The sequence below is a fragment of the Peromyscus californicus genome, unplaced genomic scaffold, assembly GCF_007827085.1.
Source record: "Peromyscus californicus insignis strain IS unplaced genomic scaffold, ASM782708v3 Scaffold_4__1_contigs__length_199733344, whole genome shotgun sequence".
Taxonomy (NCBI): domain Eukaryota; kingdom Metazoa; phylum Chordata; class Mammalia; order Rodentia; family Cricetidae; genus Peromyscus; species Peromyscus californicus.
In genome coordinates this window covers 195,490,496-195,506,392 of record NW_026294562.1, presented here as the reverse complement: position 1 = coordinate 195,506,392, position 15,897 = coordinate 195,490,496, and positions in this window count along the sequence as shown.

Sequence of the window (15,897 nt, the reverse complement as noted above, 5' to 3'; positions counted from 1 at the left end):
AGAAGTTCTGCTGTCCCCTTGTTCTGCAACTGTCCATCTGTGCTGTGGCTGGGAACCTTCTTTTTGAAAAGATATGGTTGAAATAGAAAAAGCTTAGAGAAAAAAGAATCATTATTATTTTATTTTTGGAGTTGGCATTTATCTGAGGTAGACCTGGCCTTAGTACTCTGCTTAATTTTTATCTGAGACAAACCTTATTAGAGTTAGTTTATATAAGGCACCTGTTTCCTTTACTAGTTTAGCATTTAGGAAATGCAGGTGATCAGTTACTGAATATTGAACAATGATAGATTGTTGTATTATATTGCTCCTTACCACCTGGATATTTTTTATTGTTCTTTTTGCCTCCAGCTCTGTGTGGCCCTAGTTGGGAAAGGAAGGGGTGATACCTTATTCCTCTGGAATTGGTGACAAGGCAGTGGATCCTGATGTCCTCTGGAGCTTGAGAGTGCAAGGCTCTGTTGGTTTTGATGTATAGGAAGAGAGATTTTTCTGGGATGGAGGTGAGATAAAAGGTTTTAGATGAGACAGGTGGACCCAGTGAGGAAAGCCCTCGAGTTTAGCAGCTATAGGAGTCACAAGAATTACCTTGAAAGGTCCCTGCCACTAAGGGGAAATGGGTGAAGGGTGCTGGCCTGGAGGGAAGAGAAGAACCTGATCCCCAATGTGTATTGGAGGTGGACAATTATTATCACACAGCTGAGGTTATGAACAGTCTGCGTAGCTCCATAGGATAGACCTGAGGTGACATAAAAGGGGAGTTAACAGGCTATCTGGAACAGTTGGATGGATAAAAGACCTGGTGTTAGAACTGGCCTTTCATACATTCGTTCAAATGGAGAAATTGAAAGAGGCTTTTTAGGAAGAGTCCTGAGCCTGAGAAGAGCTAGAGGCAATAATCTTACCCAGTTGACTTTCTAAGATGACAGTTCCTGTGACATCTTAGGAAGAATAGTTTTTAAAGACTGGTTGGTATGCTCCACCTTTCCTGAGGATTGAGGACGGTATTGGATATGAAAATGCCAAGGAATGTTAAGAGCCTTAGCTAGTGTCTGAGAAATCTGAGAGGTGAACTCTGGGCTATTGTCAGACTGAAGAGAAGCAGGAACCCCAAACCGAGGAATAATTCCTCAGGGAAAGAGGCCTGCAACTGTCTGAGCCTGCTTATTAGAGACCAGATATGCCTCCACCCAATTTGAAAATGAGTCTACCATCACGAGGAGATATTTAACTTCCCTGATGGTGGGCATATGGGTAAAATCGAGGTTCCATTCAGTCCCTGGAAGGGAACCTCTAGCCTGGTGGGTAGGAAAAGGCTGACTCCTGTACTTGGAATTGGTATCTGTTTTTTGGCAGATCTCACAAGAGGCAGTAATAGCTCTTAAGAACTGTACGTCCTCAGAGGTGGGTGGCAGGTGAGCTTTTATGAATTGAGACAGAGCAAGATTATTAGGATGAAAGAGCTGGTGTAGATAGGAAAGAATTTGTCTAGTGTATGTAGTTCCCTATGAGGGTGTAGGCTGTACTGTATGGATTCCCTGTGGTGGGTGGGGTGAGACTTGGCCCTGGAGGGCCACTGTCCTGGCTGCCTTGTCAGCCCGGTTGTTTCCCCTAGAGATGATGGAGCTATCGGTCTGGTGAGACCAGCAGTGGACAATTCCTATAGCCCTGCAGAGGTGGAAAGCCTCCAGCATGGTCATTATTTGGCCTGAGTTAGATATGGATCCCCCTTTTGCTGTGAGAAGGCCATGCTCCCTCCAAATAGCAGTGTGGGAAGGAGGATATGAAAATTATATTTAGAGTCTGTGTAACCACTTAGAGATTGTCCCTGTGCCAGTTGGAAGGCATGGGTGAGAGCTATCAGCTCAGCCTGTTGGTTAGTTGTGTGTGTGGGTAATGCCTGTGCCTCTATTATCTCAGTATCCGACACTATGGCATAACCCACTTTACAGGTCCCTTCATATAAAAAGGAGCTGCCATCTGTATACCAGGTATAAGTAGCCTGAGGCAATGTGCCCTCCTGTATGTGTGAAGTGTGAGGTAACAGTTCCTCTAAGGTTTCAGTGAAGGAATGAGAAGGAGAATATTCAGCATTAGGTTGAGGGAGGCTTGAAATATTAAGAGGTGGACAAGTCTAGAAAGTAAGTGTGACATATTCTAGTAATGCCAACTGGAGAGAAAGAGCACAGGAAGGAGGCAAAGTTTGTAAGCCTTTATAAGTTAAAAGATGGGACAGATTATGATGAGAAAACACAATAATGGGTGACCCAAAGCTTAGCTTTTCTGATTCCCAAATAAGGAGCTCTACAGCTGCTAAGGCACGGATGCAAGGTGCCCAGCCATGAATAGTAAGGTCTAGCTTCTTTGACAGATAGGCTACAGGTGCAAAGGAGGGTCCCAGCTGATGTCCTAGAGTTCCCAGGGCAAACCCCTCCTTCTCTGCTACATAGAGGGAGAAGGAATGGGTTAAGTCTGGGAGATGAAGCACTGGGGCCTGAAGAAGGGCCTGTTGGAGCTTTTGGAAAGGTTTAGTGACAGGATGGAGGAGAGGATCATGTGGCAAGCCCTAAGCTGCCTCGTACAAGGGGCGAGCAAAGAGAGAAAAAGATGGAACCCAAGACCGTAGGAAGCCAGCTATTCCTAGGAAAGACAGAATCTCCTGTTTAGTAGAAGGGACTGTGAGGGACTGGATTAGATGTTTTCTGTCTATAGTAATAGCCTTGTGAGTTGGAGTAATGGATAGACCCAAATAGATGACCTGGGGTGTTGACAGCTGAACTTTAGAAGGAGATATCCTATAACCCCGGATGGATAAGAAATTTAGGAGAGCAAAGGTGTTAGTTTGGCTAACCTGTAAGGAAAGTCTGCAGAGTAAAATATCATCTACATGCTGTATTAGTTTAGAGCCAGGGTGAGTCAGAGAAAGCAGGTCAGAGGCCAGAGTCTGACTAAATAGGTATGGACTGTCTTTGAATCCCTGCGGCAGAACAGTCCAGGTCATCTGTGTGGACCGGTGCATGTCAGGGTCAGTCCAGGTGAAAGCAAAGATATTTTGAAACTGAGGACTGAGAGGACTAAAAAAGAAGTTGTCTTTGAGATCTAGAACTGAGAAGTGAGAGGTTCCCGAAGGGATAGTGGACAGGAGAGTATAAGGGTTAGGCACTACAGGGTGGAGGGGACCACTGCAGAGTTAATGAGCTGGAGGTCTTGAACCAGGTGGTAGGTTCCATTAGACTTTTTAACTGCAAGTATGGGGGTGTTAAAAGGTGAAGAGGTTAGGCGGAGCAGCTTTTTCCTGACAAGGCCAGAAATGATAGGCTTAAGTCCTCTTAGGCTCTGGAGTGAGAGAGGGTACTGAGCTTGGGTGATATATCTGACAAGATCTTGTAGCTGGATAATAATAGGCAGATGGTGTCCACCAATAGAAGGGTTTGGGGTATCCCAGACTTTTGGGTCTACCTGAGAGGCTGGCAAGGGAAAAGAATTGTTACAGTCAGTAGAGTGAGTGCCGATAGTAATGAACTTGTTCTACTATCTCTCATTATTCATTTCCCCCACACTATAGCAAAGCACCTATGAAGGTCTTAAGAGTTTCCCTGAATGTATGATGTCTAACTTCATTCTGAAAGTCATGGGCTCTGTAACATCCTACATGGACTGGTTTTGGTTTCAGTTTCCTACAGTATTAATCACAGGACATAGTAACATAGGCCATATTCCTAAAGGATCTGCTGTAATCCAGACACAACCTTCTATTCTTTCATTGTACAAAAACAACCAGTATTTCCCTCAGTAGTGTGGACTAATCCCATTTCCTAGCGCCATTATTCCTACAGTTATCTGTTCACATGAGGCCATTGACAGCTCAACTTGACCAGGATGAAATATCAAGTTCTAATTTGAAGAAATAATTATAGTGTTTCCAGGCAGTAGTACTCCAGCTCTTGGAAGCACATTTCTAGGACAGCAGTCCATAAAGTCCTTGCATAAATAAGCATTTTTCCCTGGGACATGAGAGGTAATGTTGAGTGGAAACATTCCAATTTCCACACCAGAATTCATTGTCCCATAAATGATGGCTAAGTAAGACAGCATACAATACACTGCATCCTGATTCAAAACATTTACCACCTTCTGGAAAGCACTGTCACAGCCCTTTGTGCAAACACCACATAAATTGTATCTTACCTGTGAAAAGCTATGTTACCATTATACCATGCTTGTTGATAAAGGATGGTGGAGTGTCAGGAGCCAAGTAGCCTAACTGATTCTCATGGGAAAAAGCTGTGTACCTAACCTTTCATTAACAGTTTCAATGCAACCATTTTTCAATAAGACCACAGTATGTACCTTTTGATCAACTCCTTGAAACATAATGGTTTGCTGTATGGTCCGTTGATCAGGCCCTGGAACAAAGAGACCTTTTCCTGAACCCTACCTTACCCTAACTTCCTCCTAGTAACTTTCCATACCCCTATCTACTTCTCCTAGCCCCTAGCATATATAAGCCTGACTCCCCTTGCAATAAACGAGACCTTGACGTGACTCAGACTGACTTTGTCTTCTTTTATGTGCCTGGTCTCCTTTCTCTCTCGCCCCCATTGATCTTTCAGGAGGTGCCTCCTTGGGTCTCATCAAATAACCTGGCCCGCGGGACGGGTCAAGTGGCGCCCGAACATGGGGCTCAAGGCACGGTGACCTGCCGGAGGATGGACAACAGAAGGGACCCCGGAGAGGATCAGGGTAGAGACGGCAGGACTGCATCACTAGTGCAACGTGGAAGAGTCTTGAGGTAAGTGTGTCGTCCCATCGATCATGGGCAAAAATTTATCTAAAGAGGCTATTTTTCTAAAGGAGATGAAAGGAAATCTTAGGGATAGAGGAATAAGAGTTAAGAAAAAGGATTTAATAAAATTCTTCCAATATGTGTAGGAGAAATGTCCCTGGTTAGTGATTAATGGACCAGGAATTTACCCTTTGACTTGGAACAAGGTTGGAAAAGATATTAACAAATTAATCAGAGACGGGGAAAATGTCCCCGATGCCTTTTTTAGTTTTTATGGTGTGATTAGAGATGTTTTAAAGGAAGCAGAGGGAGATGGGCATGTTTCACATTTACTAGCCCTTGCAGAGGATTTTCTCTCAAACTCCCCCTGCCTGACACCCAAGGGTCCAGAGGTTTATTGACATCTACTGGTAAGAGCACTCTCTGTCTTGTCTGTGTCTCTCTGTCTTGTTACTTTTGTTTTGTACTTTGCAGGTTTGATTTGTACTTTGCAGGCTCACTGGGACAGACGTGTCCGGACAGTGAACCTGGCAGCAAAGGGAGACGTCCCAGAGTCCTAAGGCCACCTCAGAGGTGACCATTTGGTTTAGCAGCATCTTTGGGTATCTTCCCCCATGGTGGGAGGAAGTGCCACTTTGTATTTTGTCCCAGTAAATTGTCAGAGCCATTTTGTGGGGTTTTTTTGGTATGTTTTGTTGTGATCATTGTTGACTTGACTGTGATGGACACTATGGGACAGTTCCCTTCTTCTCCACTAGACCTTTGCCTAGCCCACTGGAAGGATGTGTGAGCCACAATAGAGGGAACTGGGTCCCCCACCCCCACTCCCTGATTGAACTGAGATAAACAGGTAGCTCCTGCCAGGTGGGGCTTGCATACTGCAGGAGGGACTTGCTGGCTGTGAATGAGGCCCTCATCTCAGTGCTGATGTTCCGGTTCTTGGATTGTCTGTGTAAAAGTTATTTGTTTTTGTCTACTAACCTCCCTTATTTTCCTAAAGGAAGAGGAGGAAAGAGAGGCATAACAAAGGCCACCTCTGTCCCTCCCTAGCTCTCTTGGTATCAGGACTGCAGCCAGCTGGCTGCTCTCAAGAGGGTGGGGGTGCATGCTCTCTCTACAGGCGGGCAAAGACAGGAGCTCTGGACAGGGCAATGGGGACTGCCTGCAATTGACAAAAACTGTGTGAACACTGAGCAGAGAATCTGACTTTAGTCAGAGGAGCTAAGAAAAGCTTTTTTTCAGGAACACTGGCAGCCAAGGACATGCTCTATGCCCACTGCTCCCCCTCGCTTCCTTTACTGTGTTAACTTCAAGGTCTCTTCTGCTGGCCAGAAGCTTCTCTTGTTAACCCTTTTCTGTCCTGGTATTGCTTAAAAACAAATGTTAAATTACCAGTTCAAGATACTGGGAAAATTATGCTTTTGTTTCCACAGGAAAAATAAAAATTTACATGGGTTTTGGTCATTTGAGTTCAATGGGTTACAAATACTTGCCATCATTTAAGAGAATTGGTTTCAAATTATTGTTGGTTAAGATAAAAAAAAGTTTTAAAAAATATGTAAAATGCAAGTTATTAAAATACCTAAAAGAAAGGTATAAAGGTCTGAGGATAAAAAGGCTTAAATAATGATTTAAAAAAATGACTTGAGATATATAAAAAAAAGAAACATGTTTCAGATTTCTTTGTCTTGCTATTCTGCTGTTACATTGAGACCCCAAAGGGTCATAGTTGCAAAAATGTCTGTCTACTCTATAGGTATGAACGAAAAATGTGGCCACATGTATGTTTGGTTTTGAATGTCTGAGTTTGCATGTCCTTTATGTTAAGGAATACAAGTTAATACTAGTCACATGGCTATTCAGATACTAGTTTAAAGCATAAACTGTTCTATTTTAATAAAAAAAAACTGAGAGGTATATTTAACTAATATATCTATAAGAGAACAAATTGGCCTGGTTATTGTTACCAAACTTAGAGATATTTTCAAGATTGGGCCTAGATTTGTTTGGCTCAGATACATTTAATAGATAATGGTCCTCAAACCTGTCAAAGATCTGATGAATATGGCATTTACATTATTTGATAAAAAGCTTACTATAGCAAACAGAGACTCCAAGCTCCCCAGCTCCTAGCAGTGACTCCCAAGGAATGGCCAATTCCCCTATGCTATGTCAAAAGTATGTAGCTCAGTCTATAGATCCAATGAGGGTCCAATACCCTGAAGTTTATATTATACATTATATGGATGATTTGTTAATAGCAGGGAAATCTGAAGAAAAAACACAAAATGTAGCTCAAAAGATTATTATCACTCTTCAGGACCGAGGATTTCATATAGCTCCAGAGAAGATACAAACCCAATACCCCTTCCTGTTTTTAGGGTTTGAGTTACACCCGGACCTCCTCTATACACAAAAAATTCAGATTAGAAAAGATACACTTCGTTGTCTCAATGATTTTCAAAAGCTTTTAGGGGATATCAATTGGCTGCAACCCTATTTAAAAATAACCAAGGGAGAAGTACGCCCCTTGAGGATATCCTCAAAGGAGATTCTGACCCTCAATCCCCTAGATACATTATGGTGGAGGCAGAGAGGGTATTACAAAAGGTTGAAACGGCCATCACTCAACAACACACGGGATATTTTGACCCGACCCTCCCATTGTATTTGATCATTTTTCTACAGATTTTGCCCCTACAGGCCTGCTCTGGCAAGAGCCCATACCTTTACTGTGGGTACATCTTCCTGTTACTAAAAGAAAAATCCTTCCCACCTACCCTTCCCTGGTTTGCCAAGCGATAATGTTAGGAATAAAAGCCTCCACTCAATACTTGGGCATGACCCTGATATTATTGTTATGCCATATGATAAAGAGCAACTTGAATGGTTATGTACCCGTAGTCCTGACTGGGCCATCCTTGTCTGCACCTATGAAGGAAAACTTGACACACAGATGCCCAGTAACAAACTCCTAGAATTCTTCTCCCTCACTTCTTTTGTTTTTCTTAAAAATACCCGAATGGACCCCATCCTGGACTCCCCTATACTTTTCATAGATGGGTCAAGTAATGGTAAAGCTGCTTATGTCCTCAATGGCCAAAAGAATGTTATGACAACTCCTTTCAAGTCAGGTCAGCTGGTGGAGCTATATGTTGCCCTTGCTGTCTTTAAAAATTTTGAAGATTGCTCCTTTAATTTGTATTCAGACAGTAGATATGTGGTAGGGGCTTTACAGGCTTTAGAAATGGTTCCAATAATCCAACCCATTGCTCCCACCTTCCAAATGTTTTCTGAATTACAAAAATTAATCCAACAGAGGTCGCTACCCTTTTATGTTGGCCATATTCGTGCCCACACAGGCCTACCTGGACACCTAGCTCAGGGGAATGAACTTGCCGATTCTGCTACACGTTCTATCTTGATTTCTCACTTGGAACATGATCAGGTAGCAGCCGCTCGTGAGGCACACCGCCTTCATCACCTCAATGCTCAAACTCTGAGACTAAGGTTCACAATTACTAGAGAACAAGCTAGAGAAATTGTAAAAAGCTGTAAAAATTGCCTGATGCTCTTACCCGAACCTCATTATGGAGTAAACCCCAGAGGGCTTATACCTGGACAAATATGGCAGATGGATGTCACCCATGTTCCTTCTTTTGGCAAATTAAAGTTTATACATGTTACTGTAGATACCTTCAGTGGATTTATTTGTGCCTCCGCTCATAGTGGAGAAGCCACCAAAGATGTTATCAATCATATGTTACATGTCTTTACAGTGCTGGGTCAGCCGAAATGTATAAAAACTGATAATGGTCCAGGATATACTAGTAGCAAATTTAGACAATTTTGTTTACAATTAGGAATTAAACACATCACTGGAATATCCTATAACCCTCAAGGCCAAGGTATCATGGAGAGAGCTCACCAAACTTTAAAAAATACTCTTAATAAACTCAGCTCACAAGAGACACTATTTCCCCTTAAGGGAAACCACAAAGCTTTGCTTTCTCATGCCCTATTTGTATTAAATTTTCTGACATTGGATGTTTTTGGAAAATCTGCAGCTGAGCGACACTGGCACCCAGAAACCAAACAAGGATATGCACAGGGCCTTTGGAAGGATCCAATAACTGGAAGATGGGGCAGTCCTGATCCAGTTATAATCTGGGGAAAGGGGTCTGAATGTATTTATGACTTCAAGGAAAATGGGGCTCGTTGCTTACCAGAAAGACTGATTAAGCCTTACTCTGCACAGATTGTCTCCCTAGACTAAGAAAAAAATAACCTTTATGTCCAGGACACAACCCTGAGACAAAAATTCTCTCTTTTTCTTTCAGAAATGCCTCCGACTTGGAAAATAAAGGGAGCCACGGACATCTCAATGGCAGGACCTGTTCATCGTGGGCCTTGGAAAATCAACCCCTACTTCATCATTTGCTTACTACTCTTCCCCCTTCCCCTCTCCTGCATCTCCAAGGAAAGCCCCCATGCTATTAAAAAGCTTACCTGGCGAATTTTCACAGTAATGGGGGAAGAGGTCTGGAGGGTTACTGCAAACCATGCTCCCTATTCCTGGTGGCCGTCACTCACTCCTGACTTTTGTCAGCTGGCTGCAGGATTGGATTCTTGGGATATACCTACTATTGGCCAACACCAGTTAAATGGTACAGGAGGCCAAATGATTCCAAACTGCCATCAATTTCCTCACAGTCCTAAAACCACTTGGACAAGCCCTTGTGGGACATTCCACGATAATAACCCTGCCATGATGACTGCCCCAGGCTGTGTTAGTTGCTGTGGGATCGTCTGTATGTCAAATGTGTTGCTGATTGGTCAATGAATAAATCACTGATTGGCAGTGGCCAGGCAGGAAGTATAGGCGGGACTAACAGAGAGGAAAATTGAGAGAACAGGAAGCTGGGAGGGGAGACACTGCCAGCCGCCATCAGGACAAGGAAGATGTAAAGTACCGGTAAGCCACAAGCCACGTGGCAAGGTATAGATTAATAGAAATGGATTAATTTAAGCTGTAAGAACAGTTAGCAAGAAGTCTGCCACGGCCATACAGTTTGTAACCAATATAAGTCTCTGTGTTTACTTGATCGGGTTTGAGCGGCTTGGGACTGGCGGGTGAGAGAGATTTGCCCTGACTGTGGGCCAGGCAGAAAAACTCTAGCAACAAATGGCATCCAACGTGGTGGCAAGAGTTTCCACCTAAAACCTGAAAAAAAAGATTCTAAAATGGAGCTAAAAACAGCTTTCTAATTGTCTCTCTCAAATGAGCAGCAGCTGCCGGTTTGAGCTACTGGCGGGTTACTGGCGGGTTGCTGGCGTGCGCGCTCGACCTGCAGTATGGCGGGAATGAGGCCTCTGCAAGTGGCACATTAAGCTACATTATGGATTTATCCTTTGCTAGTACAAAACAAAAGAGGTTTCTGGGCTACACGCTGCTTGGATAAAAGCATAGACCCACGATAGCTCCCAGAGCTGGTGGTAAAGTACCACGCCATGTTGGGAAGCTGAGGTGGGCGGAGCCAGCAGCCACAGCTGCTGTAGCTTAAAGCAATAGATTCACAATAAGACAGATTCAGATGTAATAGTTTAAAATGTGTGTAAAATATACGTAGGCTTAAAAGAGACAAAAAAAAAGGTGATATATACAGTATAGAAACAAATACATGGTTTTAAAAAATAAAGTCTTTAAAGAGACAGTAAAATTAATATAAAAAATAAGCCACGTAGAGATGACTATTACACAGAGAGTCTGGATTGTGTTGTCTTTGGGATTCTTAACTACAGAGAGATATTTGATTGTAAAGGAAGCTGAGTTAAACCAGTATGTATATTTTAAAGATACTTTGACTTCAAAATTTGGATGTAAGGATATGTTGCTTTGGAAAAGAGTCTCTTTTGTTTCCACAGAAAGCAAGAGGCTATGGATTTGTTCCAGATTAAGACACATCAGGTTTGACCAGCCAAGACCACCTGAAAGGTCTCCGATGACACCATGGCCCAGATGATCCAACATCCAGAACCGTTTCAAGGCAACTGGCTCAGATGATACAGCCTCACGGACTACTCCATGGTCCTAAAATTTTCTTTGTTTCCCCAGAAGATACAGCGCCCCCCTCCAGCAGAAAGTAGTAAGAGAAGCTACGCCCAAATTTCCAAATATACCAAGCTGACTTTGGAGATGTATAAAGGTTAAAACCTTCCTTTTTAAGAAAAGAAAAGGGGAGGTGCTGTGGAATGGTCTGTATGTCAAATGTGTTGCTGATTGGTCAATGAATAAATCACTGATTGTCAGTGGCCAGGCAGGAAGTATAGGCGGGACTAACAGAGAGGAAAATTGAGAGAACAGGAAGCTGGGAGGGGAGACACTGCCAGCCGCCATCAGGACAAGGAAGATGTAAAGTACCGGTAAGCCACAAGCCACGTGGCAAGGTATAGATTAATAGAAATGGATTAATTTAAGCTGTAAGAACAGTTAGCAAGAAGCCTGCCACGGCCATACAGTTTGTAACCAATATAAGTCTCTGTGTTTACTTGATCGGGTTTGAGCGGCTTGGGACTGGCGGGTGAGAGAGATTTGCCCTGACTGTGGGCCAGGCAGAAAAACTCTAGCAACAGTTAGTCCCACAGCTCGTTGTAGGCTAGCACAATCTGACTTTTATGTCTGCCCTAAGGATGGCAGAAGCCGAGCTACGGCTGCCAGATGTGGGGGATTTGAGACCTTCTTTTGTGCTCGATGGGGTTGTGAAACTACAGGGGCAGCTTACTGGGAACCAACTTCATCTTGGGACCTTATTTCAGTTACAAGGGGATACAGTAAACCTAGCATGGATAGACATTTTTGCTTTAGCTCCTATACTGGGAAAGCCCATAATCCCGGGCTATCATTACCTTTAAACATAACCTTTACCACTCAGGGTAGGGCGAATCGAGAATGGCCCTCAGGAAAAACATGGGGACTCCGCTGGTATCTTGATGGCACAGATAAAGGAGTCATTTTCAAGATCTTGCTAACAATAGAAAACCTGTACCCAAAGTCGGTAGGACCCAACGTAGTTCTCTCTGACCAAAAAGTTCCCTCCAATCATGAAAAGGTGCCATCACCTCCTCCCCCCTCACCTCATCCTCGTCCCTTTCCCTACCATACAAGCACCGTGACTACCATCATAGACTCCAGTAACGGCACTCTCCTTACTCCTTTTGGAGGAACAGGAGATAGATTGTTTAATTTGGTCCAGGGAGCTTATCTGGCCCTAAATGCCACAAATTCAAACCAAACCTTGGGTTGCTGGCTCTGCCTTTCCTCCAGTCCTCCTTATTATGAAGGAATCGCCTTTCAGTCTACTGCCAATAACCTCACTTCCCCAAGCAATAGGTGTCAGACTAAGCCACATAAACTAACACTCCCTGAAGTCTCTGGACAAGGTTCTTGTTTGGGCAAGATTCCATTGACCCATAGTCACCTCTGTAAACAAACTCTGACACCTTATAAAGGGAGCTATTATCTTGAAGCCCCCAACGGGTCCTACTGGGCCTGTAACACAGGATTGACCTATTGGTGAAATTATTAAGGCCACTCCACGTAGTTAAAAGGAGATTTATTTAATGGCGTAACTTACAAATTAAGGAATAGGTAGGTTGCGGAGTCTGGGGAAGGTGTATCACAGTCCAGCGGTGTTCTCTAGAGCTCTGCTCGGTCCACCTCTCCAGTCCAGGGTCCCGCAACAGAGAGAGCACCCGCCGATCCAGATCTCGGGGGCCCCGGCGCCTCCCTTGGCCCCGCCTTGTAGGCATGACAGTTGCCGAAGTCTCAATGGGGGTTGGAACTTCCAGATCAAAGCTGGAATGGCTACCCACTATATTGACCCCTTGCATATCTGCTCAGATATTTGATGATTCCCATGAATTTTGTGTGATGGTCCAGTTATGGCTTCGTGTCACTTATCATTGACAGAGCTCAGTGATGGAATTCTTTGAGCAGAGAGGCAGATACACTCGAGAACCTGTGTCTATGACTATTGCCCTATTGTTAGGTATTGGGGGCATCGCTGCAGGAATTGGTACAGGAACTACTGCCCTCGTGCAGAGCAACCACCTTATGCAGTTACAAATGGCTATGACTACTGACCTAGAGGCCATAGAAAGATCCATTTCTGCTCTGGAGAAATCTTTAACCTCACTCTCTGAGGTTGTGTTACAAAACAGAAGAGGTCTGGATTTACTACTTTTAAAGGAGGGGGGATTATGTGCAGCCTTGAAGGAAGAATATTGCTTTTATGCCGATCGCACTGGGGTAGTCAGAGAATCAATGGATAAACTAAGAGAAAGATTGGCACAAAGAAAACATGATTTTGAAAATCAAAACAATTGGTTTGGGGGTTGGCTAAAGGGGTCACCTTGGCTTTCTACTCTGATTCCCACCCTCCTGGCCCCCTTGATCATTTTCCTTCTCCTCCTCACCTTTGGTCCTTGGGCTTTTCAACGACTAACACAATTCATCAAAAATCAGATCGATTCGTCCCTATCAAAAACTGTTTCAGTACACTACCATTGGATAGAAACTCATGAGGAAACTATCGGAACAGGTGAAAGGCTCAGGTTCAGTGGCCTACGAACCTAAAAAACCCCTTACAACTAAAAGCTAGAGGGTACTCAATGATGGGAATAGTATGGGGCCTGTGCTGGGAGCACAACATACAGAGGTCGCCAGAGACCGGCTCAACATGGCACGTTGCCAGCCACAGGATGCACTCCATATAGCCTAAGACATGGGCCCTCCAGATTTATGACTAAAGCCTGCTTTGGCCATTTTATAGAAAGAAGGGGGGATTGTCAGGAGCCAAGTAGCCTAACTGATTCTCATGGGAAAAAGCTGTGTACCTAACCTTCCGTTAACAGTTTCAATGCAACCATTTTTCAATAAGACCACAGTATGTACCTTTTGATCAACTCCTTGAAACATAATGGTTTGCTGTATGGTCCGTTGATCAGGCCCTGGAACAAAGAGACCTTTTCCTGAACCCTACCTTACCCTAACTTCCTCCTAGTAACTTTCCATACCCCTATCTACTTCACCTAGCCCCTATCATATATAAGCCTGACTCCCCTTGCAATAAACGAGACCTTGACATGACTCAGACTGACTTTGTCTTCTTTTATGTGCCTGGTCTCTTTTCTCTCTCGCCCCCATTGATCTTTCAGGAGGTGCCTCCTTGGGTCTCATCAAATAACCTGGCCTGCGGGACGGGTCAGTGGAGGACATATTAAACTAGTGGTTTCCATGAATATGGGCCTGATGTTGTAAATCTCTTCCTGTGAAGACAGTTCCTTTGTAAGAAATAATGCTCCATTAGTGTCCTAGCCCTTCCACTGAAAGATGTGTCTTGTTACTGGAGATGACTGGTTTAGTCTCCATATCCTGTACTGCTAAGAGACTTGGCTAGGGTCATCCTCATCTATTCCTGGGAGTTTCCAGTGCTCTAGGTTTCTAGCTCATCACAGAGTTGTCCTCAGATTCCAATTATCTAAGTACTCTCCTATATGTGACTGACCTAATCCCTGTTGCATATATGTTACAGTGGTATAGCTTAGTCTTCTTGTGTGAATCCTAACAGTGAGATGAGGGGCTGTGTCTGACTCTGTTACCTCATTCCTCCTTCTGATTGCCTCTTCTAGCATTGATAGAGGAGGAAGTGCCCAGTCTTACTGAAAATTTATATATACCATGGCTAACTGATATCCATGGGAGGCCCACATGTCTCTGGAGAGAAACAGGGAAGGAGAACTGGATGTGTCTGTTGTGTGAATAGGGATGAGAGGAGGACTCGTGAAAAGGGGAGGGAGCTGAAACTGATTGTGATTAAAAAAGAAACACACACACACACACACACACACACACACACACACACAAAGAAACAATGCTGTCTGGAATACCATGATGGTGTGTAAGATACTCAATAAGGCACTCAATGTTAGAGTTGACATGTGCATTATGCTCTGGATAAGCAAATTCATAACAAGAATATGTATGTAGTCCATTAAGGTGAAAACATTTTGCTTTCTTCTTTTAAATTTTCTTCCTTTTATTAAAAACAGATACTTTTCTCATACAATATATCTTGATCAATTTTCCTTCCCTCTACTCATACCACTCCCTCCCACTCTTCGATCATATTGAGATCCACTTGATTTCTGTCTCTCATTTAAAAAGAATGAGCTTCTAAGAGGTAACAACAAAATATAAAATGAGATATAATATGCTAAAACAAAAACCAAAATATCATAGAATCTAAGTGACAAAGTTCAAATAGGGTTGTGCATAAACAGCAATCCCTTAGAAGACATTCACACAGCATCTAGATATCCTGTTTTTGTAATTCAGTTCCTCCTGCTTTCTGTGTTCCTGAAACACAAGTGATGAAGGGATTTACTAATTTCACTGCCAACTGTACTATTTTGATGTTTAAGTTTGTCTGCTAATGCACATGACTGAAAAAGAAATAATAATGTTTATCAATCCTCAGACAATTGTCTGTGGGTTTTTATTGACAACACTCTTCCATCCTTTCTTTAGGGAACTTATCAATGTGTTGGAGCACCAACCCATTTATACAACATTATACAAAAGACTTTCTCTGTGTTAACTTATCCTGTGAACTAGAAAATAGAACTCTGCTCATAATAGCTTCATTTGGTTTATTAGGTGAAGGGTACATTTAGAGGCTATTAAGTTATTATGCTTTATAGAGAAAAGAGAAGGATTTCCTATCATCCTCATGTTCTCAGAACAGGGTAAATAGCTGGTCAACTCACTGCACTAGGTACAGGTATTTATCAGAACAACACATCTTCCCAATTATTTACTGAGGATTAACTAGGACAGCAGAGGTACAGTAGCTCAAATCATAGAATCTAAACAAGAAACTTCATGTCTCAGTTAGTTGGTCAATTTGGAACTGAATAATTTAATAAGATCATTAACTTTCTCAAAGTGAGAAATAAGCAGATTTTACTGGATGTGAACATTATATTAATATTCATGTATAGATGTATCATAGAAGCAAAGAATCTCTGAGACAAAGACACTAAGCAAGGTA